Genomic DNA, 20,879 nt, shown 5'->3' on the forward strand with positions numbered 1-20,879 from the left:
CCACTACGCATACTCACACATTGCCTCATGTCCTTTACTGTTGGGTAATCGTTGTGTGGAGCTGTTACTATTTAAACGTCGTCTGACTGCTGTCTATAAACTCATTACCGCTACGCTCGTAACAGACTATCGATGAAAGTCTGACACACGATGTGAAGTCAAATTGCAGCAGTTTGTACGTCTCATATGTTACAGCAGAGGAGCTACGTGTTTTTGTCGACACTCACTGGACAATTGTAAAATTCACAAGCTTCTCGAATGCAGTGTTTCCCACGTATTCGCTCATTTCACGGTTCCGTTGGAGATGTTCTTCACCTCTTGACACAAAAAAGAAAACGGCAGTCGGTAGGACTCGAACCTACCCTCCCAGAGGGAATCTGATTTCTAGTCAGACGCCTTAACCACTCGGCCACGACTGCCGGCTGCAGATGCGTGACTCTACAAGTGCAACTGCTCGTTTACAAGCAATCTGATGGCAGAGCGCGACATGGCCTCCCTCACTCGTTTCTGTAGTGCTTTCGTTGCCAGCACGTTAGCTGTTTAGACAGTGTATTAGTTTTCGCCTGGACGGGGGCTTGAACCGGGGACCCTTTGGTTGAAGGTCTAGCGCTCTACCGACTCGAGCTGTCCGGTCCCTCGGCCGAGCGTATGTAGTACATGCTGCATGGCTGGTGCCAGTGATTCGCGTGTCGTAATTGCTGGCTTATGGCTCCAATGGCGACTTCACCGACTTCCCACTGACGCACCGCTGACGCTAGTTTTCTGTCGTCTTAAACGATGGACACACTTGCAAGCAGCTGCGAGATCTTAAGAAAAGAAACGCTGCACCACTGCTTTTGCCGCACTCGAATGAATGGAACTGCGATTCTTAAAAAGAAATGAATGCTCGCTCTGTCCAACACTTTCAAGCACATCTGCGTACTCACGAACACGGCGACGGCGCGACAAAAGGACGGGGGCGCGTTCGTGGGCCTGCGACTGATTTCTGCAGTACTAGCGTCCGTGCGAGGTGAATCCGATAGCCACAACAGACTGCGGCCGTCGCGAAACAGTATTCTTAAACATAAATTTCCGTCTTGTTGAGAATGGTGTCACTGGTTTGGATCCGCCTTCACCCACGCATGTCACATGTGTGCGAAAATTTCTGCTCGTTTTTATGCAAAACTCGCACGCAGCCGGTAGGATTCGAACCTACGCTCCCAGAGGGAACGGGATTTCGAGTCAGACGCCTTAACCACTCGGCCACGACTGCCAGTATCGCAGACCCTACCGATACATGCAACTGCTACCGTTTAAAGCACTGCAGTGCCAGGAAACGGCGTAGCTGCATTCTTTTCCGTAGTGCTTACACCGCTACTAGACGTGCGGCTACCAAAGTATTAAAATTTCCGCCCGAACAGGGACTTGAACCCTGGACCCTTAGGTTAAAAGCCTAATGCTCTACCGACTGAGCTATCCGGGCTCACATTACATGAGCACCCCTCCCACTACGCATACTCACACATTGCCTCATGTCCTTTACTGTTGGGTAATCGTTGTGTGGAGCTGTTACTATTTAAACGTCGTCTGACTGCTGTCTATAAACTCATTACGCTACGCTCGTAACAGACTATCGATGAAAGCTGACACACGATGTGAAGTCAAATTGCAGCAGTTTGTACGTCTCATATGTTACAGCAGAGGAGCTACGTGTTTTGTCGACACTCACTGGACAATTGTAAAATTCACAAGCTTCTCGAATGCAGTGTTTCCCACGTATTCGCTCATTTCACGGTTCCGTTGGAGATGTTCTTCACCTCTTGACACAAAAAAGAAACGCAGTCGGTAGGACTCGAACCTACGCTCCCAGAGGGAATCTGATTTCTAGTCAGACGCCTTAACCACTCGCCACGACTGCCGGCTGCAGATGCGTGACTCTACAAGTGCAACTGCTCGTTTACAAGCAATCTGATGGCAGAGCGCGACATGGCCTCCCTCACTCGTTTCTGTAGTGCTTTCGTTGCCAGCACGTTAGCTGTTTAGACAGTGTATTAGTTTTCGCCTGGACGGGGGCTTGAACCGGGGACCCTTTGGTTGAAGGTCTAGCGCTCTACGACTGAGCTGTCCGGTCCCTCGGCCGAGCGTTGTAGTACATGCTGCATGGTGTGCCAGTGATTCGCGTGTCGTAATTGCTGGCTTATGGCTCCAATGGCGACTTCACCGACTTCCCACTGACGCACCGCTGACGCTAGTTTTCTGTCGTCTTAAACGATGGACACACTTGCAAGCAGCTGCGAGATCTTAAGAAAAGAAACGCTGCACCACTGCTTTTGCCGCACTCGAATGAATGGAACTGCGATTCTTAAAAAGAAATGAATGCTCGCTCTGTCCAACACTTTCAAGCACATCTGCGTACTCACGAACACGGCGACGGCGCGACAAAAGGACGGGGGCGCGTTCGTGGGCCTGCGACTGATTTCTGCAGTACTAGCGTCCGTGCGAGGTGAACCGATAGCCACAACAGACTGCGGCCGTCGCGAAACAGTATTCTTAAACATAAATTTCCGTCTTGTTGAGAATGGTGTCACTGGTTTGGATCCGCATTCACCCACGCATGTCACATGTGTGCGAAAATTTCTGCTCGTTTTTATGCAAAATCGCACGCAGCCGGTAGGATTCGAACCTACGCTCCCAGAGGGAACGGGATTTCGAGTCAGACGCCTTAACCACTCGGCCACGACTGCCAGTATCGCAAGACCCTACCGATACATGCAACTGCTACCGTTTAAAGCACTGCAGTGCCAGGAAACGGCGTAGCTGCATTCTTTTCCGTAGTGCTTACACCGCTACTAGACGTGCGGCTACCAAAGTATTAAAATTTCCGCCCGAACAGGGACTTGAACCCTGGACCCTTAGGTTAAAAGCCTAATGCTCTACCGACTGAGCTATCCGGGCTCACATTACATGAGCACCCCTCCCACTACGCATACTCACACATTGCCTCATGTCCTTTACTGTTGGGTAATCGTTGTGTGGAGCTGTTACTATTTAAACGTCGTCTGACTGCTGTCTATAAACTCATTACGCTACGCTCGTAACAGACTATCGATGAAAGCTGACACACGATGTGAAGTCAAATTGCAGCAGTTTGTACGTCTCATATGTTACAGCAGAGGAGCTACGTGTTTGTCGACACTCACTGGACAATTGTAAAATTCACAAGCTTCTCGAATGCAGTGTTTCCCACGTATTCGCTCATTTCACGGTTCCGTTGGAGATGTTCTTCACCTCTTGACACAAAAAAGAAACGCAGTCGGTAGGACTCGAACCTACGCTCCCAGAGGGAATCTGATTTCTAGTCAGACGCCTTAACCACTCGGCCACGACTGCCGGCTGCAGATGCGTGACTCTACAAGTGCAACTGCTCGGTTTACAAGCAATCTGATGGCAGAGCGCGACATGGCCTCCCTCACTCGTTTCTGTAGTGCTTTCGTTGCCAGCACGTTAGCTGTTTAGACAGTGTATTAGTTTTCGCCTGGACGGGGGCTTGAACCGGGGACCCTTTGGTTGAAGGTCTAGCGCTCTACCGACTGAGCTGTCCGGTCCCTCGGCCGAGCGTTGTAGTACATGCTGCATGGTGTGCCAGTGATTCGCGTGTCGTAATTGCTGGCTTATGGCTCCAATGGCGACTTCACCGACTTCCCACTGACGCACCGCTGACGCTAGTTTTCTGTCGTCTTAAACGATGGACACACTTGCAAGCAGCTGCGAGATCTTAAGAAAAGAAACGCTGCACCACTGCTTTTGCCGCACTCGAATGAATGGAACTGCGATTCTTAAAAAGAAATGAATGCTCGCTCTGTCCAACACTTTCAAGCACATCTGCGTACTCACGAACACGGCGACGGCGCGACAAAAGGACGGGGGCGCGTTCGTGGGCCTGCGACTGATTTCTGCAGTACTAGCGTCCGTGCGAGGTGAACCGATAGCCACAACAGACTGCGGCCGTCGCGAAACAGTATTCTTAAACATAAATTTCCGTCTTGTTGAGAATGGTGTCACTGGTTTGGATCCGCATTCACCCACGCATGTCACATGTGTGCGAAAATTTCTGCTCGTTTTTATGCAAAATCGCACGCAGCCGGTAGGATTCGAACCTACGCTCCCAGAGGGAACGGGATTTCGAGTCAGACGCCTTAACCACTCGGCACGACTGCCAGTATCGCAAGACCCTACCGATACATGCAACTGCTACCGTTTAAAGCACTGCAGTGCCAGGAAACGGCGTAGCTGCATTCTTTTCCGTAGTGCTTACACCGCTACTAGACGTGCGGCTACCAAAGTATTAAAATTTCCGCCCGAACAGGACTTGAACCCTGGACCCTTAGGTTAAAAGCCTAATGCTCTACCGACTGAGCTATCCGGGCTCACATTACATGAGCACCCCTCCCACTACGCATACTCACACATTGCCTCATGTCCTTTACTGTTGGGTAATCGTTGTGTGGAGCTGTTACTATTTAAACGTCGTCTGACTGCTGTCTATAAACTCATTACGCTACGCTCGTAACAGACTATCGATGAAAGCTGACACACGATGTGAAGTCAAATTGCAGCAGTTTGTACGTCTCATATGTTACAGCAGAGGAGCTACGTGTTTTGTCGACACTCACTGGACAATTGTAAAATTCACAAGCTTCTCGAATGCAGTGTTTTCCCACGTATTCGCTCATTTCACGGTTCCGTTGGAGATGTTCTTCACCTCTTGACACAAAAAAGAAACGCAGTCGGTAGGACTCGAACCTACGCTCCCAGAGGGAATCTGATTTCTAGTCAGACGCCTTAACCACTCGGCCACGACTGCCGGCTGCAGATGCGTGACTCTACAAGTGCAACTGCTCGTTTACAAGCAATCTGATGGCAGAGCGCGACATGGCCTCCCTCACTCGTTTCTGTAGTGCTTTCGTTGCCAGCACGTTAGCTGTTTAGACAGTGTATTAGTTTTCGCCTGGACGGGGGCTTGAACCGGGGACCCTTTGGTTGAAGGTCTAGCGCTCTACGACTGAGCTGTCCGGTCCCTCGGCCGAGCGTTGTAGTACATGCTGCATGGTGTGCCAGTGATTCGCGTGTCGTAATTGCTGGCTTATGGCTCCAATGGCGACTTCACCGACTTCCCACTGACGCACCGCTGACGCTAGTTTTCTGTCGTCTTAAACGATGGACACACTTGCAAAGCAGCTGCGAGATCTTAAGAAAAGAAACGCTGCACCACTGCTTTTGCCGCACTCGAATGAATGGAACTGCGATTCTTAAAAAGAAATGAATGCTCGCTCTGTCCAACACTTTCAAGCACATCTGCGTTACTCACGAACACTGGCGACGGCGCGACAAAAGGACGGGGGCGCGTTCGTGGGCCTGCGACTGATTTCTGCAGTACTAGCGTCCGTGCTGAGGTGAACCGATAGCCACAACAGACTGCGGCTCGTCGCGAAACAGTATTCTTAAACATAAATTTCCGTCTTGTTGAGAATGGTGTCACTGGTTTGGATCCGCATTCACCCACGCATGTCACATGTGTGCGAAAATTTCTGCTCGTTTTTATGCAAAATCGCACGCAGGCCGTAGGATTCGAACCTACGCTCCCAGAGGGAACGGGATTTCGAGTCAGACGCCTTAACCACTCGGCCACGACTGCCAGTATCGCAAGACCCTACCGATACATGCAACTGCTACCGTTTAAAGCACTGCAGTGCCAGGAAACGGCGTAGCTGCATTCTTTTCCGTAGTGCTTACACCGCTACTAGACGTGCGGCTACCAAAGTATTAAAATTTCCGCCCGAACAGGGACTTGAACCCTGGACCCTTAGGTTAAAAGCCTAATGCTCTACCGACTGAGCTATCCGGGCTCACATTACATGAGCCACCCCTCCCACTACGCATACTCACACATTGCCTCATGTCCTTTACTGTTGGGTAATCGTTGTGTGGAGCTGTTACTATTTAAACGTCGTCTGACTGCTGTCTATAAACTCATTACGCTACGCTCGTAACAGACTATCGATGAAAGCTGACACACGATGTGAAGTCAAATTGCAGCAGTTTGTACGTCTCATATGTTACAAGCAGAGGAGCTACGTGTTTTGTCGACACTCACTGGACAATTGTAAAATTCACAAGCTTCTCGAATGCAGTGTTTCCCACGTATTCGCTCATTTCACGGTTCCGTTGGAGATGTTCTTCACCTCTTGACACAAAAAAGAAACGCAGGTCGGTAGGACTCGAACCTACGCTCCCAGAGGGAATCTGATTTCTAGTCAGACGCCTTAACCACTCGGCCACGACTGCCGGCTGCAGATGCGTGACTCTACAAGTGCAACTGCTCGTTTACAAGCAATCTGATGGCAGAGCGCGACATGGCCTCCCTCACTCGTTTCTGTAGTGCTTTCGTTGCCAGCACGTTAGCTGTTTAGACAGTGTATTAGTTTTCGCCTGGACGGGGGCTTGAACCGGGGACCCTTTGGTTGAAGGTCTAGCGCTCTACCGACTGAGCTGTCCGGTCCCTCGGCCGAGCGTTGTAGTACATGCTGCATGGTGTGCCAGTGATTCGCGTGTCGTAATTGCTGGCTTATGGCTCCAATGGCGACTTCACCGACTTCCCACTGACGCACCGCTGACGCTAGTTTTCTGTCGTCTTAAACGATGGACACACTTGCAAGCAGCTGCGAGATCTTAAGAAAAGAAACGCTGCACCACTGCTTTTGCCGCACTCGAATGAATGGAACTGCGATTCTTAAAAAGAAATGAATGCTCGCTCTGTCCAACACTTTCAAGCACATCTGCGTACTCACGAACACGGCGACGGCGCGACAAAAGGACGGGGGCGCGTTCGTGGCCTGCGACTGATTTCTGCAGTACTAGCGTCCGTGCGAGGTGAACCGATAGCCACAACAGACTGCGGCCGTCGCGAAACAGTATTCTTAAACATAAATTTCCGTCTTGTTGAGAATGGTGTCACTGGTTTGGATCCGCATTCACCCACGCATGTCACATGTGTGCGAAAATTTCTGCTCGTTTTATGCAAAATCGCACGCAGCCGGTAGGATTCGAACCTACGCTCCCAGAGGGAACGGGATTTCGAGTCAGACGCCTTAACCACTCGGCCACGACTGCCAGTATCGCAAGACCCTACCGATACATGCAACTGCTACCGTTTAAAGCACTGCAGTGCCAGGAAACGGCGTAGCTGCATTCTTTTCCGTAGTGCTTACACCGCTACTAGACGTGCGGCTACCAAAGTATTAAAATTTCCGCCCGAACAGGGACTTGAACCCTGGACCCTTAGGTTAAAAGCCTAATGCTCTACCGACTGAGCTATCCGGGCTCACATTACATGAGCACCCCTCCCACTACGCATACTCACACATTGCCTCATGTCCTTTACTGTTGGGTAATCGTTGTGTGGAGCTGTTACTATTTAAACGTCGTCTGACTGCTGTCTATAAACTCATTACGCTACGCTCGTAACAGACTATCGATGAAAGCTGACACACGATGTGAAGTCAAATTGCAGCAGTTTGTACGTCTCATATGTTACAGCAGAGGAGCTACGTGTTTTGTCGACACTCACTGGACAATTGTAAAATTCACAAGCTTCTCGAATGCAGTGTTTCCCACGTATTCGCTCATTTCACGGTTCCGTTGGAGATGTTCTTCACCTCTTGACACAAAAAAGAAACGCAGTCGGTAGGACTCGAACCTACGCTCCCAGAGGGAATCTGATTTCTAGTCAGACGCCTTAACCACTCGGCCACGACTGCCGGCTGCAGATGCGTGACTCTACAAGTGCAACTGCTCGTTTACAAGCAATCTGATGGCAGAGCGCGACATGGCCTCCCTCACTCGTTTCTGTAGTGCTTTCGTTGCCAGCACGTTAGCTGTTTAGACAGTGTATTAGTTTTCGCCTGGACGGGGGCTTGAACCGGGGACCCTTTGGTTGAAGGTCTAGCGCTCTACCGACTGAGCTGTCCGGTCCCTCGGCCGAGCGTTGTAGTACATGCTGCATGGTGTGCCAGTGATTCGCGTGTCGTAATTGCTGGCTTATGGCTCCAATGGCGACTTCACCGACTTCCCACTGACGCACCGCTGACGCTAGTTTTCTGTCGTCTTAAACGATGGACACACTTGCAAGCAGCTGCGAGATCTTAAGAAAAGAAACGCTGCACCACTGCTTTTGCCGCACTCGAATGAATGGAACTGCGATTCTTAAAAGAAATGAATGCTCGCTCTGTCCAACACTTTCAAGCACATCTGCGTACTCACGAACACGGCGACGGCGCGACAAAAGGACGGGGGCGCGTTCGTGGGCCTGCGACTGATTTCTGCAGTACTAGCGTCCGTGCGAGGTGAACCGATAGCCACAACAGACTGCGGCCGTCGCGAAACAGTATTCTTAAACATAAATTTCCGTCTTGTTGAGAATGGGTGTCACTGGTTTGGATCCGCATTCACCCACGCATGTCACATGTGTGCGAAAATTTCTGCTCGTTTTTATGCAAAATCGCACGCAGCCGGTAGGATTCGAACCTACGCTCCCAGAGGGAACGGGATTTCGAGTCAGACGCCTTAACCACTCGGCCACGACTGCCAGTATCGCAAGACCCTACCGATACATGCAACTGCTACCGTTTAAAGCACTGCAGTGCCAGGAAACGGCGTAGCTGCATTCTTTTCCGATAGTGCTTACACCGCTACTAGACGTGCGGCTACCAAAGTATTAAAATTTCCGCCCGAACAGGGACTTGAACCCTGGACCCTTAGGTTAAAAGCCTAATGCTCTACCGACTGAGCTATCCGGGCTCACATTACATGAGCACCCTCCCACTACGCATACTCACACATTGCCTCATGTCCTTTACTGTTGGGTAATCGTTGTGTGGAGCTGTTACTATTTAAACGTCGTCTGACTGCTGTCTATAAACTCATTACGCTACGCTCGTAACAGACTATCGATGAAAGCTGACACACGATGTGAAGTCAAATTGCAGCAGTTTGTACGTCTCATATGTTACAGCAGAGGAGCTACGTGTTTTGTCGACACTCACTGGACAATTGTAAAATTCACAAGCTTCTCGAATGCAGTGTTTCCCACGTATTCGCTCATTTCACGGTTCCGTTGGAGATGTTCTTCACCTCTTGACACAAAAAAGAAACGCAGTCGGTAGGACTCGAACCTACGCTCCCAGAGGGAATCTGATTTCTAGTCAGACGCCTTAACCACTCGGCCACGACTGCCGGCTGCAGATGCGTGACTCTACAAGTGCAACTGCTCGTTTACAAGCAATCTGATGGCAGAGCGCGACATGGCCTCCCTCACTCGTTTCTGTAGTGCTTTCGTTGCCAGCACGTTAGCTGTTTAGACAGTGTATTAGTTTTCGCCTGGACGGGGGCTTGAACCGGGGACCCTTTGGTTGAAGGTCTAGCGCTCTACCGACTGAGCTGTCCGGTCCCTCGGCCGAGCGTTGTAGTACATGCTGCATGGTGTGCCAGTGATTCGCGTGTCGTAATTGCTGGCTTATGGCTCCAATGGCGACTTCACCGACTTCCCACTGACGCACGCTGACGCTAGTTTTCTGTCGTCTTAAACGATGGACACACTTGCAAGCAGCTGCGAGATCTTAAGAAAAGAAACGCTGCACCACTGCTTTTGCCGCACTCGAATGAATGGAACTGCGATTCTTAAAAAGAAATGAATGCTCGCTCTGTCCAACACTTTCAAGCACATCTGCGTACTCACGAACACGGCGACGGCGCGACAAAAGGACGGGGGCGCGTTCGTGGGCCTGCGACTGATTTCTGCAGTACTAGCGTCCGTGCGAGGTGAACCGATAGCCACAACAGACTGCGGCCGTCGCGAAACAGTATTCTTAAACATAAATTTCCGTCTTGTTGAGAATGGTGTCACTGGTTTGGATCCGCATTCACCCACGCATGTCACATGTGTGCGAAAATTTCTGCTCGTTTTTATGCAAAATCGCACGCAGCCGGTAGGATTCGAACCTACGCTCCCAGAGGGAACGGGATTCGAGTCAGACGCCTTAACCACTCGGCCACGACTGCCAGTATCGCAAGACCCTACCGATACATGCAACTGCTACCGTTTAAAGCACTGCAGTGCCAGGAAACGGCGTAGCTGCATTCTTTTCCGTAGTGCTTACACCGCTACTAGACGTGCGGCTACCAAAGTATTAAAATTTCCGCCCGAACAGGGACTTGAACCCTGGACCCTTAGGTTAAAAGCCTAATGCTCTACCGACTGAGCTATCCGGCTCACATTACATGAGCACCCCTCCCACTACGCATACTCACACATTGCCTCATGTCCTTTACTGTTGGGTAATCGTTGTGTGGAGCTGTTACTATTTAAACGTCGTCTGACTGCTGTCTATAAACTCATTACGCTACGCTCGTAACAGACTATCGATGAAAGCTGACACACGATGTGAAGTCAAATTGCAGCAGTTTGTACGTCTCATATGTTACAGCAGAGGAGCTACGTGTTTTGTCGACACTCACTGGACAATTGTAAAATTCACAAGCTTCTCGAATGCAGTGTTTCCCACGTATTCGCTCATTTCACGGTTCCGTTGGAGATGTTCTTCACCTCTTGACACAAAAAAGAAACGCAGTCGGTAGGACTCGAACCTACGCTCCCAGAGGGAATCTGATTTCTAGTCAGACGCCTTAACCACTCGGCCACGACTGCCGGCTGCAGATGCGTGACTCTACAAGTGCAACTGCTCGTTTACAAGCAATCTGATGGCAGAGCGCGACATGGCCTCCCTCACTCGTTTCTGTAGTGCTTTCGTTGCCAGCACGTTAGCTGTTTAGACAGTGTATTAGTTTTCGCCTGGACGGGGGCTTGAACCGGGGACCCTTTGGTTGAAGGTCTAGCGCTCTACCGACTGAGCTGTCCGGTCCCTCGGCCGAGCGTTGTAGTACATGCTGCATGGTGTGCCAGTGATTCGCGTGTCGTAATTGCTGGCTTATGGCTCCAATGGCGACTTCACCGACTTCCCACTGACGCACCGCTGCTGACGCTAGTTTTCTGTCGTCTTAAACGATGGACACACTTGCAAGCAGCTGCGAGATCTTAAGAAAAGAAACGCTGCACCACTGCTTTTGCCGCACTCGAATGAATGGAACTGCGATTCTTAAAAAGAAATGAATGCTCGCTCTGTCCAACACTTTCAAGCACATCTGCGTACTCACGAACACGGCGACGGCGCGACAAAAGGACGGGGGCGCGTTCGTGGGCCTGCGACTGATTTCTGCAGTACTAGCGTCCGTGCGAGGTGAACCGATAGCCACAACAGACTGCGGCCGTCGCGAAACAGTATTCTTAAACATAAATTTCCGTCTTGTTGAGAATGGTGTCACTGGTTTGGATCCGCATTCACCCACGCATGTCACATGTGTGCGAAAATTTCTGCTCGTTTTTATGCAAAATCGCACGCAGCCGGTAGGATTCGAACCTACGCTCCCAGAGGGAACGGGATTTCGAGTCAGACGCCTTAACCACTCGGCCACGACTGCCAGTATCGCAAGACCCTACCGATACATGCAACTGCTACCGTTTAAAGCACTGCAGTGCCAGGAACGGCGTAGCTGCATTCTTTTCCGTAGTGCTTACACCGCTACTAGACGTGCGGCTACCAAAGTATTAAAATTTCCGCCCGAACAGGGACTTGAACCCTGGACCCTTAGGTTAAAAAGCCTAATGCTCTACCGACTGAGCTATCCGGGCTCACATTACATGAGCACCCCTCCCACTACGCATACTCACACATTGCCTCATGTCCTTTACTGTTGGGTAATCGTTGTGTGGAGCTGTTACTATTTAAACGTCGTCTGACTGCTGTCTATAAACTCATTACGCTACGCTCGTAACAGACTATCGATGAAAGCTGACACACGATGTGAAGTCAAATTGCAGCAGTTTGTACGTCTCATATGTTACAGCAGAGGAGCTACGTGTTTTGTCGACACTCACTGGACAATTGTAAAATTCACAAGCTTCTCGAATGCAGTGTTTCCCACGTATTCGCTCATTTCACGGTTCCGTTGGAGATGTTCTTCACCTCTTGACACAAAAAAGAAACGCAGTCGGTAGGACTCGAACCTACGCTCCCAGAGGGAATCTGATTTCTAGTCAGACGCCTTAACCACTCGGCCACGACTGCCGGCTGCAGATGCGTGACTCTACAAGTGCAACTGCTCGTTTACAAGCAATCTGATGGCAGAGCGCGACATGGCCTCCCTCACTCGTTTCTGTAGTGCTTTCGTTGCCAGCACGTTAGCTGTTTAGACAGTGTATTAGTTTTCGCCTGGACGGGGGCTTGAACCGGGGACCCTTTGGTTGAAGGTCTAGCGCTCTACCGACTGAGCTGTCCGGTCCCTCGGCCGAGCGTTGTAGTACATGCTGCATGGTGTGCCAGTGATTCGCGTGTCGTAATTGCTGGCTTATGGCTCCAATGGCGACTTCACCGACTTCCCACTGACGCACCGCTGACGCTAGTTTTCTGTCGTCTTAAACGATGGACACACTTGCAAGCAGCTGCGAGATCTTAAGAAAAGAAACGCTGCACCACTGCTTTTGCCGCACTCGAATGAATGGAACTGCGATTCTTAAAAAGAAATGAATGCTCGCTCTGTCCAACACTTTCAAGCACATCTGCGTACTCACGAACACGGCGACGGCGCGACAAAAGGACGGGGGCGCGTTCGTGGGCCTGCGACTGATTTCTGCAGTACTAGCGTCCGTGCGAGGTGAACCGATAGCCACAACAGACTGCGGCCGTCGCGAAACAGTATTCTTAAACATAAATTTCCGTCTTGTTGAGAATGGTGTCACTGGTTTGGATCCGCATTCACCCACGCATGTCACATGTGTGCGAAAATTTCTGCTCGTTTTTATGCAAAATCGCACGCAGCCGGTAGGATTCGAACCTACGCTCCCAGAGGGAACGGGATTTCGAGTCAGACGCCTTAACCACTTCGGCCACGACTGCCAGTATCGCAAGACCCTACCGATACATGCAACTGCTACCGTTTAAAGCACTGCAGTGCCAGGAAACGGCGTAGCTGCATTCTTTTCCGTAGTGCTTACACCGCTACTAGACGTGCGGCTACCAAAGTATTAAAATTTCCGCCCGAACAGGGACTTGAACCCTGGACCCTTAGGTTAAAAGCCTAATGCTCTACCGACTGAGCTATCCGGGCTCACATTACATGAGCACCCCTCCCACTACGCATACTCACACATTGCCTCATGTCCTTTACTGTTGGGTAATCGTTGTGTGGAGCTGTTACTATTTAAACGTCGTCTGACTGCTGTCTATAAACTCATTACGCTACGCTCGTAACAGACTATCGATGAAAGCTGACACACGATGTGAAGTCAAATTGCAGCAGTTTGTACGTCTCATATGTTACAGCAGAGGAGCTACGTGTTTTGTCGACACTCACTGGACAATTGTAAAATTCACAAGCTTCTCGAATGCAGTGTTTCCCACGTATTCGCTCATTTCACGGTTCCGTTGGAGATGTTCTTCACCTCTTGACACAAAAAAGAAACGCAGTCGGTAGGACTCGAACCTACGCTCCCAGAGGGAATCTGATTTCTAGTCAGACGCCTTAACCACTCGGCCACGACTGCCGGCTGCAGATGCGTGACTCTACAAGTGCAACTGCTCGTTTACAAGCAATCTGATGGCAGAGCGCGACATGGCCTCCCTCACTCGTTTCTGTAGTGCTTTCGTTGCCAGCACGTTAGCTGTTTAGACAGTGTATTAGTTTTCGCCTGGACGGGGGCTTGAACCGGGGACCCTTTGGTTGAAGGTCTAGCGCTCTACCGACTGAGCTGTCCGGTCCCTCGGCGAGCGTTGTAGTACATGCTGCATGGTGTGCCAGTGATTCGCGTGTCGTAATTGCTGGCTTATGGCTCCAATGGCGACTTCACCGACTTCCCACTGACGCACCGCTGACGCTAGTTTTCTGTCGTCTTAAACGATGGACACACTTGCAAGCAGCTGCGAGATCTTAAGAAAAGAAACGCTGCACCACTGCTTTTGCCGCACTCGAATGAATGGAACTGCGATTCTTAAAAAGAAATGAATGCTCGCTCTGTCCAACACTTTCAAGCACATCTGCGTACTCACGAACACGGCGACGGCGCGACAAAAGGACGGGGGCGCGTTCGTGGGCCTGCGACTGATTTCTGCAGTACTAGCGTCCGTGCGAGGTGAACCGATAGCACAACAGACTGCGGCCGTCGCGAAACAGTATTCTTAAACATAAATTTCCGTCTTGTTGAGAATGGTGTCACTGGTTTGGATCCGCATTCACCCACGCATGTCACATGTGTGCGAAAATTTCTGCTCGTTTTTATGCAAAATCGCACGCAGCCGGTAGGATTCGAACCTACGCTCCCAGAGGGAACGGGATTTCGAGTCAGACGCCTTAACCACTCGGCCACGACTGCCAGTATCGCAAGACCCTACCGATACATGCAACTGCTACCGTTTAAAGCACTGCAGTGCCAGGAAACGGCGTAGCTGCATTCTTTTCCGTAGTGCTTACACCGCTACTAGACGTGCGGCTACCAAAGTATTAAAATTTCCGCCCGAACAGGGACTTGAACCCTGGACCCTTAGGTTAAAAGCCTAATGCTCTACCGACTGAGCTATCCGGGCTCACATTACATGAGCACCCCCTCCCACTACGCATACTCACACATTGCCTCATGTCCTTTACTGTTGGGTAATCGTTGTGTGGAGCTGTTACTATTTAAACGTCGTCTGACTGCTGTCTATAAACTCATTACGCTACGCTCGTAACAGACTATCGATGAAAGCTGACACACGATGTGAAGTCAAATTGCAGCAGTTTGTACGTCTCATATGTTACAGCAGAGGAGCTACGTGTTTTGTCGACACTCACTGGACAATTGTAAAATTCACAAGCTTCTCGAATGCAGTGTTTCCCACGTATTCGCTCATTTCACGGTTCCGTTGGAGATGTTCTTCACCTCTTGACACAAAAAAGAAACGCAGTCGGTAGGACTCGAACCTACGCTCCCAGAGGGAATCTGATTTCTAGTCAGACGCCTTAACCACTCGGCCACGACTGCCGGCTGCAGATGCGTGACTCTACAAGTGCAACTGCTCGTTTACAAGCAATCTGATGGCAGAGCGCGACATGGCCTCCCTCACTCGTTTCTGTAGTGCTTTCGTTGCCAGCACGTTAGCTGTTTAGACAGTGTATTAGTTTTCGCCTGGACGGGGGCTTGAACCGGGGACCCTTTGGTTGAAGGTCTAGCGCTCTACCGACTGAGCTGTCCGGTCCCTCGGCCGAGCGTTGTAGTACATGCTGCATGGTGTGCCAGTGATTCGCGTGTCGTAATTGCTGGCTTATGGCTCCAATGGCGACTTCACCGACTTCCCACTGACGCACCGCTGACGCTAGTTTTCTGTCGTCTTAAACGATGGACACACTTGCAAGCAGCTGCGAGATCTTAAGAAAAGAAACGCTGCACCACTGCTTTTGCCGCACTCGAATGAATGGAACTGCGATTCTTAAAAGAAATGAATGCTCGCTCTGTCCAACACTTTCAAGCACATCTGCGTACTCACGAACACGGCGACGGCGCGACAAAAGGACGGGGGCGCGTTCGTGGGCCTGCGACTGATTTCTGCAGTACTAGCGTCCGTGCGAGGTGAACCGATAGCCACAACAGACTGCGGCCGTCGCGAAACAGTATTCTTAAACATAAATTTCCGTCTTGTTGAGAATGGTGTCACTGGTTTGGATCCGCATTCACCCACGCATGTCACATGTGTGCGAAAATTTCTGCTCGTTTTTATGCAAAATCGCACGCAGCCGGTAGGATTCGAACCTACGCTCCCAGAGGGAACGGGATTTCGAGTCAGACGCCTTAACCACTCGGCCACGACTGCCAGTATCGCAAGACCCTACCGATACATGCAACTGCTACCGTTTAAAGCACTGCAGTGCCAGGAAACGGCGTAGCTGCATTCTTTTCCGTAGTGCTTACACCGCTACTAGACGTGCGGCTACCAAAGTATTAAAATTTCCGCCCGAACAGGGACTTGAACCCTGGACCCTTAGGTTAAAAAGCCTAATGCTCTACCGACTGAGCTATCCGGGCTCACATTACATGAGCACCCCCTCCCACTACGCATACTCACACATTGCCTCATGTCCTTTACTGTTGGGTAATCGTTGTGTGGAGCTGTTACTATTTAAACGTCGTCTGACTGCTGTCTATAAACTCATTACGCTACGCTCGTAACAGACTATCGATGAAAGCTGACACACGATGTGAAGTCAAATTGCAGCAGTTTGTACGTCTCATATGTTACAGCAGAGGAGCTACGTGTTTTGTCGACACTCACTGGACAATTGTAAAATTCACAAGCTTCTCGAATGCAGTGTTTCCCACGTATTCGCTCATTTCACGGTTCCGTTGGAGATGTTCTTCACCTCTTGACACAAAAAAGAAACGCAGTCGGTAGGACTCGAACCTACGCTCCCAGAGGGAATCTGATTTCTAGTCAGACGCCTTAACCACTCGGCCACGACTGCCGGCTGCAGATGCGTGACTCTACAAGTGCAACTGCTCGTTTACAAGCAATCTGATGGCAGAGCGCGACATGGCCTCCCTCACTCGTTTCTGTAGTGCTTTCGTTGCCAGCACGTTAGCTGTTTAGACAGTGTATTAGTTTTCGCCTGGACGGGGGCTTGAACCGGGGACCCTTTGGTTGAAGGTCTAGCGCTCTACCGACTGAGCTGTCCGGTCCCTCGGCCGAGCGTTGTAGTACATGCTGCATGGTGTGCCAGTGATTCGCGTGTCGTAATTGCTGGCTTATGGCTCCAATGGCGACTTCACCGACTTCCCACTGACGCACCGCTGACGCTAGTTTTCTGTCGTCTTAAACGATGGACACACTTGCAAGCAGCTGCGAGATCTTAAGAAAAGAAACGCTGCACCACTGCTTTTGCCGCACTCGAATGAATGGAACTGCGATTCTTAAAAAGAAATGAATGCTCGCTCTGTCCAACACTTTCAAGCACATCTGCGTACTCACGAACACGGCGACGGCGCGACAAAAGGACGGGGGCGCGTTCGTGGGCCTGCGACTGATTTCTGCAGTACTAGCGTCCGTGCGAGGTGAACCGATAGCCACAACAGACTGCGGCCGTCGCGAAACAGTATTCTTAAACATAAATTTCCGTCTTGTTGAGAATGGTGTCACTGGTTTGGATCCGCATTCACCCACGCATGTCACATGTGTGCGAAAATTTCTGCTCGTTTTTATGCAAAATCGCACGCAGCCGGTAGGATTCGAACCTACGCTCCCAGAGGGAACGGGATTTCGAGTCAGACGCCTTAACCACTCGGCCACGACTGCCAGTATCGCAAGACCCTACCGATACATGCAACTGCTACCGTTTAAAGCACTGCAGTGCCAGGAAACGGCGTAGCTGCATTCTTTTCCGTAGTGCTTACACCGCTACTAGACGTGCGGCTACCAAAGTATTAAAATTTCCGCCCGAACAGGGACTTGAACCCTGGACCCTTAGGTTAAAAAGCCTAATGCTCTACCGACTGAGCTATCCGGGCTCACATTACATGAGCACCCCTCCCACTACGCATACTCACACATTGCCTCATGTCCTTTACTGTTGGGTAATCGTTGTGTGGAGCTGTTACTATTTAAACGTCGTCTGACTGCTGTCTATAAACTCATTACGCTACGCTCGTAACAGACTATCGATGAAAGCTGACACACGATGTGAAGTCAAATTGCAGCAGTTTGTACGTCTCATATGTTACAGCAGAGGAGCTACGTGTTTTGTCGACACTCACTGGACAATTGTAAAATTCACAAGCTTCTCGAATGCAGTGTTTCCCACGTATTCGCTCATTTCACGGTTCCGTTGGAGATGTTCTTCACCTCTTGACACAAAAAAGAAACGCAGTCGGTAGGACTCGAACCTACGCTCCCAGAGGGAATCTGATTTCTAGTCAGACGCCTTAACCACTCGGCCACGACTGCCGGCTGCAGATGCGTGACTCTACAAGTGCAACTGCTCGTTTACAAGCAATCTGATGGCAGAGCGCGACATGGCCTCCCTCACTCGTTTCTGTAGTGCTTTCGTTGCCAGCACGTTAGCTGTTTAGACAGTGTATTAGTTTTCGCCTGGACGGGGGCTTGAACCGGGGACCCTTTGGTTGAAGGTCTAGCGCTCTACCGACTGAGCTGTCCGGTCCCTCGGCCGAGCGTTGTAGTACATGCTGCATGGTGTGCCAGTGATTCGCGTGTCGTAATTGCTGGCTTATGGCTCCAATGGCGACTTCACCGACTTCCCACTGACGCACCGCTGACGCTAGTTTTCTGTCGTCTTAAACGATGGACACACTTGCAAGCAGCTGCGAGATCTTAAGAAAAGAAACGCTGCACCACTGCTTTTGCCGCACTCGAATGAATGGAACTGCGATTCTTAAAAAGAAATGAATGCTCGCTCTGTCCAACACTTTCAAGCACATCTGCGTACTCACGAACACGGCGACGGCGCGACAAAAGGACGGGGGCGCGTTCGTGGGCCTGCGACTGATTTCTGCAGTACTAGCGTCCGTGCGAGGTGAACCGATAGCCACAACAGACTGCGGCCGTCGCGAAACAGTATTCTTAAACATAAATTTCCGTCTTGTTGAGAATGGTGTCACTGGTTTGGATCCGCATTCACCCACGCATGTCACATGTGTGCGAAAATTTCTGCTCGTTTTTATGCAAAATCGCACGCAGCCGGTAGGATTCGAACCTACGCTCCCAGAGGGAACGGGATTTCGAGTCAGACGCCTTAACCACTCGGCCACGACTGCCAGTATCGCAAGACCCTACCGATACATGCAACTGCTACCGTTTAAAGCACTGCAGTGCCAGGAAACGGCGTAGCTGCATTCTTTTCCGTAGTGCTTACACCGCTACTAGACGTGCGGCTACCAAAGTATTAAAATTTCCGCCCGAACAGGGACTTGAACCCTGGACCCTTAGGTTAAAAGCCTAATGCTCTACCGACTGAGCTATCCGGGCTCACATTACATGAGCACCCCTCCCACTACGCATACTCACACATTGCCTCATGTCCTTTACTGTTGGGTAATCGTTGTGTGGAGCTGTTACTATTTAAACGTCGTCTGACTGCTGTCTATAAACTCATTACGCTACGCTCGTAACAGACTATCGATGAAAGCTGACACACGATGTGAAGTCAAATTGCAGCAGTTTGTACGTCTCATATGTTACAGCAGAGGAGCTACGTGTTTTGTCGACACTCACTGGACAATTGTAAAATTCACAAGCTTCTCGAATGCAGTGTTTCCCACGTATTCGCTCATTTCACGGTTCCGTTGGAGATGTTCTTCACCTCTTGACACAAAAAAGAAACGCAGTCGGTAGGACTCGAACCTACGCTCCCAGAGGGAATCTGATTTCTAGTCAGACGCCTTAACCACTCGGCCACGACTGCCGGCTGCAGATGCGTGACTCTACAAGTGCAACTGCTCGTTTACAAGCAATCTGATGGCAGAGCGCGACATGGCCTCCCTCACTCGTTTCTGTAGTGCTTTCGTTGCCAGCACGTTAGCTGTTTAGACAGTGTATTAGTTTTCGCCTGGACGGGGGCTTGAACCGGGGACCCTTTGGTTGAAGGTCTAGCGCTCTACCGACTGAGCTGTCCGGTCCCTCGGCCGAGCGTTGTAGTACATGCTGCATGGTGTGCCAGTGATTCGCGTGTCGTAATTGCTGGCTTATGGCTCCAATGGCGACTTCACCGACTTCCCACTGACGCACCGCTGACGCTAGTTTTCTGTCGTCTTAAACGATGGACACACTTGCAAGCAGCTGCGAGATCTTAAGAAAAGAAACGCTGCACCACTGCTTTTGCCGCACTCGAATGAATGGAACTGCGATTCTTAAAAAGAAATGAATGCTCGCTCTGTCCAACACTTTCAAGCACATCTGCGTACTCACGAACACGGCGACGGCGCGACAAAAGGACGGGGGCGCGTTCGTGGGCCTGCGACTGATTTCTGCAGTACTAGCGTCCGTGCGAGGTGAACCGATAGCCACAACAGACTGCGGCCGTCGCGAAACAGTATTCTTAAACATAAATTTCCGTCTTGTTGAGAATGGTGTCACTGGTTTGGATCCGCATTCACCCACGCATGTCACATGTGTGCGAAAATTTCTGCTCGTTTTTATGCAAAATCGCACGCAGCCGGTAGGATTCGAACCTACGCTCCCAGAGGGAACGGGATTTCGAGTCAGACGCCTTAACCACTCGGCCACGACTGCCAGTATCGCAAGACCCTACCGATACATGCAACTGCTACCGTTTAAAGCACTGCAGTGCCAGGAAACGGCGTAGCTGCATTCTTTTCCGTAGTGCTTACACCGCTACTAGACGTGCGGCTACCAAAGTATTAAAATTTCCGCCCGAACAGGGACTTGAACCCTGGACCCTTAGGTTAAAAGCCTAATGCTCTACCGACTGAGCTATCCGGGCTCACATTACATGAGCACCCCTCCCACTACGCATACTCACACATTGCCTCATGTCCTTTACTGTTGGGTAATCGTTGTGTGGAGCTGTTACTATTTAAACGTCGTCTGACTGCTGTCTATAAACTCATTACGCTACGCTCGTAACAGACTATCGATGAAAGCTGACACACGATGTGAAGTCAAATTGCAGCAGTTTGTACGTCTCATATGTTACAGCAGAGGAGCTACGTGTTTTGTCGACACTCACTGGAC

The 20,879-nt window shown here is 50.5% G+C and overlaps 37 non-coding genes across 37 annotated transcripts; all 37 read right to left on the reverse strand.

Moving 5' to 3' along the window:
• Positions 1–337: 337 nt before the first annotated feature.
• Positions 338–419, reverse strand: Trnas-aga (transfer RNA serine (anticodon AGA)). Its single transcript has one exon. It is a non-coding gene; the product is annotated as a tRNA-Ser (tRNA).
• Positions 420–1,170: 751 nt separating this feature from the next.
• On the reverse strand, positions 1,171–1,252 carry Trnas-cga (transfer RNA serine (anticodon CGA)). Its single transcript has one exon. It is a non-coding gene; the product is annotated as a tRNA-Ser (tRNA).
• Positions 1,253–1,389: 137 nt separating this feature from the next.
• Positions 1,390–1,462, reverse strand: Trnak-uuu (transfer RNA lysine (anticodon UUU)). Its single transcript has one exon. It is a non-coding gene; the product is annotated as a tRNA-Lys (tRNA).
• Positions 1,463–1,816: 354 nt separating this feature from the next.
• On the reverse strand, positions 1,817–1,897 carry Trnas-aga (transfer RNA serine (anticodon AGA)). The gene has a single exon. It is a non-coding gene; the product is annotated as a tRNA-Ser (tRNA).
• Positions 1,898–2,641: 744 nt separating this feature from the next.
• Trnas-cga (transfer RNA serine (anticodon CGA)) lies at positions 2,642–2,723 on the reverse strand. Its single transcript has one exon. It is a non-coding gene; the product is annotated as a tRNA-Ser (tRNA).
• Positions 2,724–2,861: 138 nt separating this feature from the next.
• Trnak-uuu (transfer RNA lysine (anticodon UUU)) lies at positions 2,862–2,934 on the reverse strand. Its single transcript has one exon. It is a non-coding gene; the product is annotated as a tRNA-Lys (tRNA).
• A 353-nt stretch (positions 2,935–3,287) lies between these two features.
• Trnas-aga (transfer RNA serine (anticodon AGA)) lies at positions 3,288–3,369 on the reverse strand. The gene has a single exon. It is a non-coding gene; the product is annotated as a tRNA-Ser (tRNA).
• Positions 3,370–4,334: 965 nt separating this feature from the next.
• Trnak-uuu (transfer RNA lysine (anticodon UUU)) lies at positions 4,335–4,406 on the reverse strand. The gene has a single exon. It is a non-coding gene; the product is annotated as a tRNA-Lys (tRNA).
• Positions 4,407–4,761: 355 nt separating this feature from the next.
• Trnas-aga (transfer RNA serine (anticodon AGA)) lies at positions 4,762–4,843 on the reverse strand. Its single transcript has one exon. It is a non-coding gene; the product is annotated as a tRNA-Ser (tRNA).
• A 969-nt stretch (positions 4,844–5,812) lies between these two features.
• Trnak-uuu (transfer RNA lysine (anticodon UUU)) lies at positions 5,813–5,885 on the reverse strand. The gene has a single exon. It is a non-coding gene; the product is annotated as a tRNA-Lys (tRNA).
• Positions 5,886–6,241: 356 nt separating this feature from the next.
• Positions 6,242–6,324, reverse strand: Trnas-aga (transfer RNA serine (anticodon AGA)). The gene has a single exon. It is a non-coding gene; the product is annotated as a tRNA-Ser (tRNA).
• Positions 6,325–7,067: 743 nt separating this feature from the next.
• On the reverse strand, positions 7,068–7,149 carry Trnas-cga (transfer RNA serine (anticodon CGA)). Its single transcript has one exon. It is a non-coding gene; the product is annotated as a tRNA-Ser (tRNA).
• A 138-nt stretch (positions 7,150–7,287) lies between these two features.
• Positions 7,288–7,360, reverse strand: Trnak-uuu (transfer RNA lysine (anticodon UUU)). The gene has a single exon. It is a non-coding gene; the product is annotated as a tRNA-Lys (tRNA).
• A 354-nt stretch (positions 7,361–7,714) lies between these two features.
• On the reverse strand, positions 7,715–7,796 carry Trnas-aga (transfer RNA serine (anticodon AGA)). The gene has a single exon. It is a non-coding gene; the product is annotated as a tRNA-Ser (tRNA).
• A 745-nt stretch (positions 7,797–8,541) lies between these two features.
• On the reverse strand, positions 8,542–8,623 carry Trnas-cga (transfer RNA serine (anticodon CGA)). The gene has a single exon. It is a non-coding gene; the product is annotated as a tRNA-Ser (tRNA).
• Positions 8,624–8,762: 139 nt separating this feature from the next.
• Trnak-uuu (transfer RNA lysine (anticodon UUU)) lies at positions 8,763–8,835 on the reverse strand. Its single transcript has one exon. It is a non-coding gene; the product is annotated as a tRNA-Lys (tRNA).
• Positions 8,836–9,188: 353 nt separating this feature from the next.
• On the reverse strand, positions 9,189–9,270 carry Trnas-aga (transfer RNA serine (anticodon AGA)). Its single transcript has one exon. It is a non-coding gene; the product is annotated as a tRNA-Ser (tRNA).
• Positions 9,271–10,014: 744 nt separating this feature from the next.
• On the reverse strand, positions 10,015–10,095 carry Trnas-cga (transfer RNA serine (anticodon CGA)). The gene is given in 2 exon segments: positions 10,015–10,049; positions 10,059–10,095. It is a non-coding gene; the product is annotated as a tRNA-Ser (tRNA).
• Positions 10,096–10,233: 138 nt separating this feature from the next.
• On the reverse strand, positions 10,234–10,306 carry Trnak-uuu (transfer RNA lysine (anticodon UUU)). The gene has a single exon. It is a non-coding gene; the product is annotated as a tRNA-Lys (tRNA).
• Positions 10,307–10,659: 353 nt separating this feature from the next.
• Trnas-aga (transfer RNA serine (anticodon AGA)) lies at positions 10,660–10,741 on the reverse strand. Its single transcript has one exon. It is a non-coding gene; the product is annotated as a tRNA-Ser (tRNA).
• Positions 10,742–11,489: 748 nt separating this feature from the next.
• Positions 11,490–11,571, reverse strand: Trnas-cga (transfer RNA serine (anticodon CGA)). The gene has a single exon. It is a non-coding gene; the product is annotated as a tRNA-Ser (tRNA).
• A 565-nt stretch (positions 11,572–12,136) lies between these two features.
• Positions 12,137–12,218, reverse strand: Trnas-aga (transfer RNA serine (anticodon AGA)). The gene has a single exon. It is a non-coding gene; the product is annotated as a tRNA-Ser (tRNA).
• Positions 12,219–12,963: 745 nt separating this feature from the next.
• Trnas-cga (transfer RNA serine (anticodon CGA)) lies at positions 12,964–13,046 on the reverse strand. Its single transcript has one exon. It is a non-coding gene; the product is annotated as a tRNA-Ser (tRNA).
• Positions 13,047–13,184: 138 nt separating this feature from the next.
• On the reverse strand, positions 13,185–13,257 carry Trnak-uuu (transfer RNA lysine (anticodon UUU)). Its single transcript has one exon. It is a non-coding gene; the product is annotated as a tRNA-Lys (tRNA).
• A 354-nt stretch (positions 13,258–13,611) lies between these two features.
• Trnas-aga (transfer RNA serine (anticodon AGA)) lies at positions 13,612–13,693 on the reverse strand. The gene has a single exon. It is a non-coding gene; the product is annotated as a tRNA-Ser (tRNA).
• A 743-nt stretch (positions 13,694–14,436) lies between these two features.
• Positions 14,437–14,518, reverse strand: Trnas-cga (transfer RNA serine (anticodon CGA)). Its single transcript has one exon. It is a non-coding gene; the product is annotated as a tRNA-Ser (tRNA).
• Positions 14,519–14,656: 138 nt separating this feature from the next.
• Trnak-uuu (transfer RNA lysine (anticodon UUU)) lies at positions 14,657–14,729 on the reverse strand. The gene has a single exon. It is a non-coding gene; the product is annotated as a tRNA-Lys (tRNA).
• A 355-nt stretch (positions 14,730–15,084) lies between these two features.
• Positions 15,085–15,166, reverse strand: Trnas-aga (transfer RNA serine (anticodon AGA)). The gene has a single exon. It is a non-coding gene; the product is annotated as a tRNA-Ser (tRNA).
• Positions 15,167–15,910: 744 nt separating this feature from the next.
• On the reverse strand, positions 15,911–15,992 carry Trnas-cga (transfer RNA serine (anticodon CGA)). The gene has a single exon. It is a non-coding gene; the product is annotated as a tRNA-Ser (tRNA).
• A 567-nt stretch (positions 15,993–16,559) lies between these two features.
• Trnas-aga (transfer RNA serine (anticodon AGA)) lies at positions 16,560–16,641 on the reverse strand. The gene has a single exon. It is a non-coding gene; the product is annotated as a tRNA-Ser (tRNA).
• Positions 16,642–17,386: 745 nt separating this feature from the next.
• Trnas-cga (transfer RNA serine (anticodon CGA)) lies at positions 17,387–17,468 on the reverse strand. Its single transcript has one exon. It is a non-coding gene; the product is annotated as a tRNA-Ser (tRNA).
• A 566-nt stretch (positions 17,469–18,034) lies between these two features.
• On the reverse strand, positions 18,035–18,116 carry Trnas-aga (transfer RNA serine (anticodon AGA)). Its single transcript has one exon. It is a non-coding gene; the product is annotated as a tRNA-Ser (tRNA).
• A 745-nt stretch (positions 18,117–18,861) lies between these two features.
• On the reverse strand, positions 18,862–18,943 carry Trnas-cga (transfer RNA serine (anticodon CGA)). The gene has a single exon. It is a non-coding gene; the product is annotated as a tRNA-Ser (tRNA).
• Positions 18,944–19,081: 138 nt separating this feature from the next.
• Positions 19,082–19,154, reverse strand: Trnak-uuu (transfer RNA lysine (anticodon UUU)). The gene has a single exon. It is a non-coding gene; the product is annotated as a tRNA-Lys (tRNA).
• Positions 19,155–19,508: 354 nt separating this feature from the next.
• Positions 19,509–19,590, reverse strand: Trnas-aga (transfer RNA serine (anticodon AGA)). The gene has a single exon. It is a non-coding gene; the product is annotated as a tRNA-Ser (tRNA).
• Positions 19,591–20,335: 745 nt separating this feature from the next.
• Positions 20,336–20,417, reverse strand: Trnas-cga (transfer RNA serine (anticodon CGA)). The gene has a single exon. It is a non-coding gene; the product is annotated as a tRNA-Ser (tRNA).
• Positions 20,418–20,555: 138 nt separating this feature from the next.
• Positions 20,556–20,628, reverse strand: Trnak-uuu (transfer RNA lysine (anticodon UUU)). The gene has a single exon. It is a non-coding gene; the product is annotated as a tRNA-Lys (tRNA).
• Between the last annotated feature and the right edge of the window lie 251 nt (positions 20,629–20,879).

The sequence above is a fragment of the Schistocerca cancellata genome, unplaced genomic scaffold, assembly GCF_023864275.1.
Source record: "Schistocerca cancellata isolate TAMUIC-IGC-003103 unplaced genomic scaffold, iqSchCanc2.1 HiC_scaffold_308, whole genome shotgun sequence".
NCBI lineage: Eukaryota > Metazoa > Arthropoda > Insecta > Orthoptera > Acrididae > Schistocerca > Schistocerca cancellata.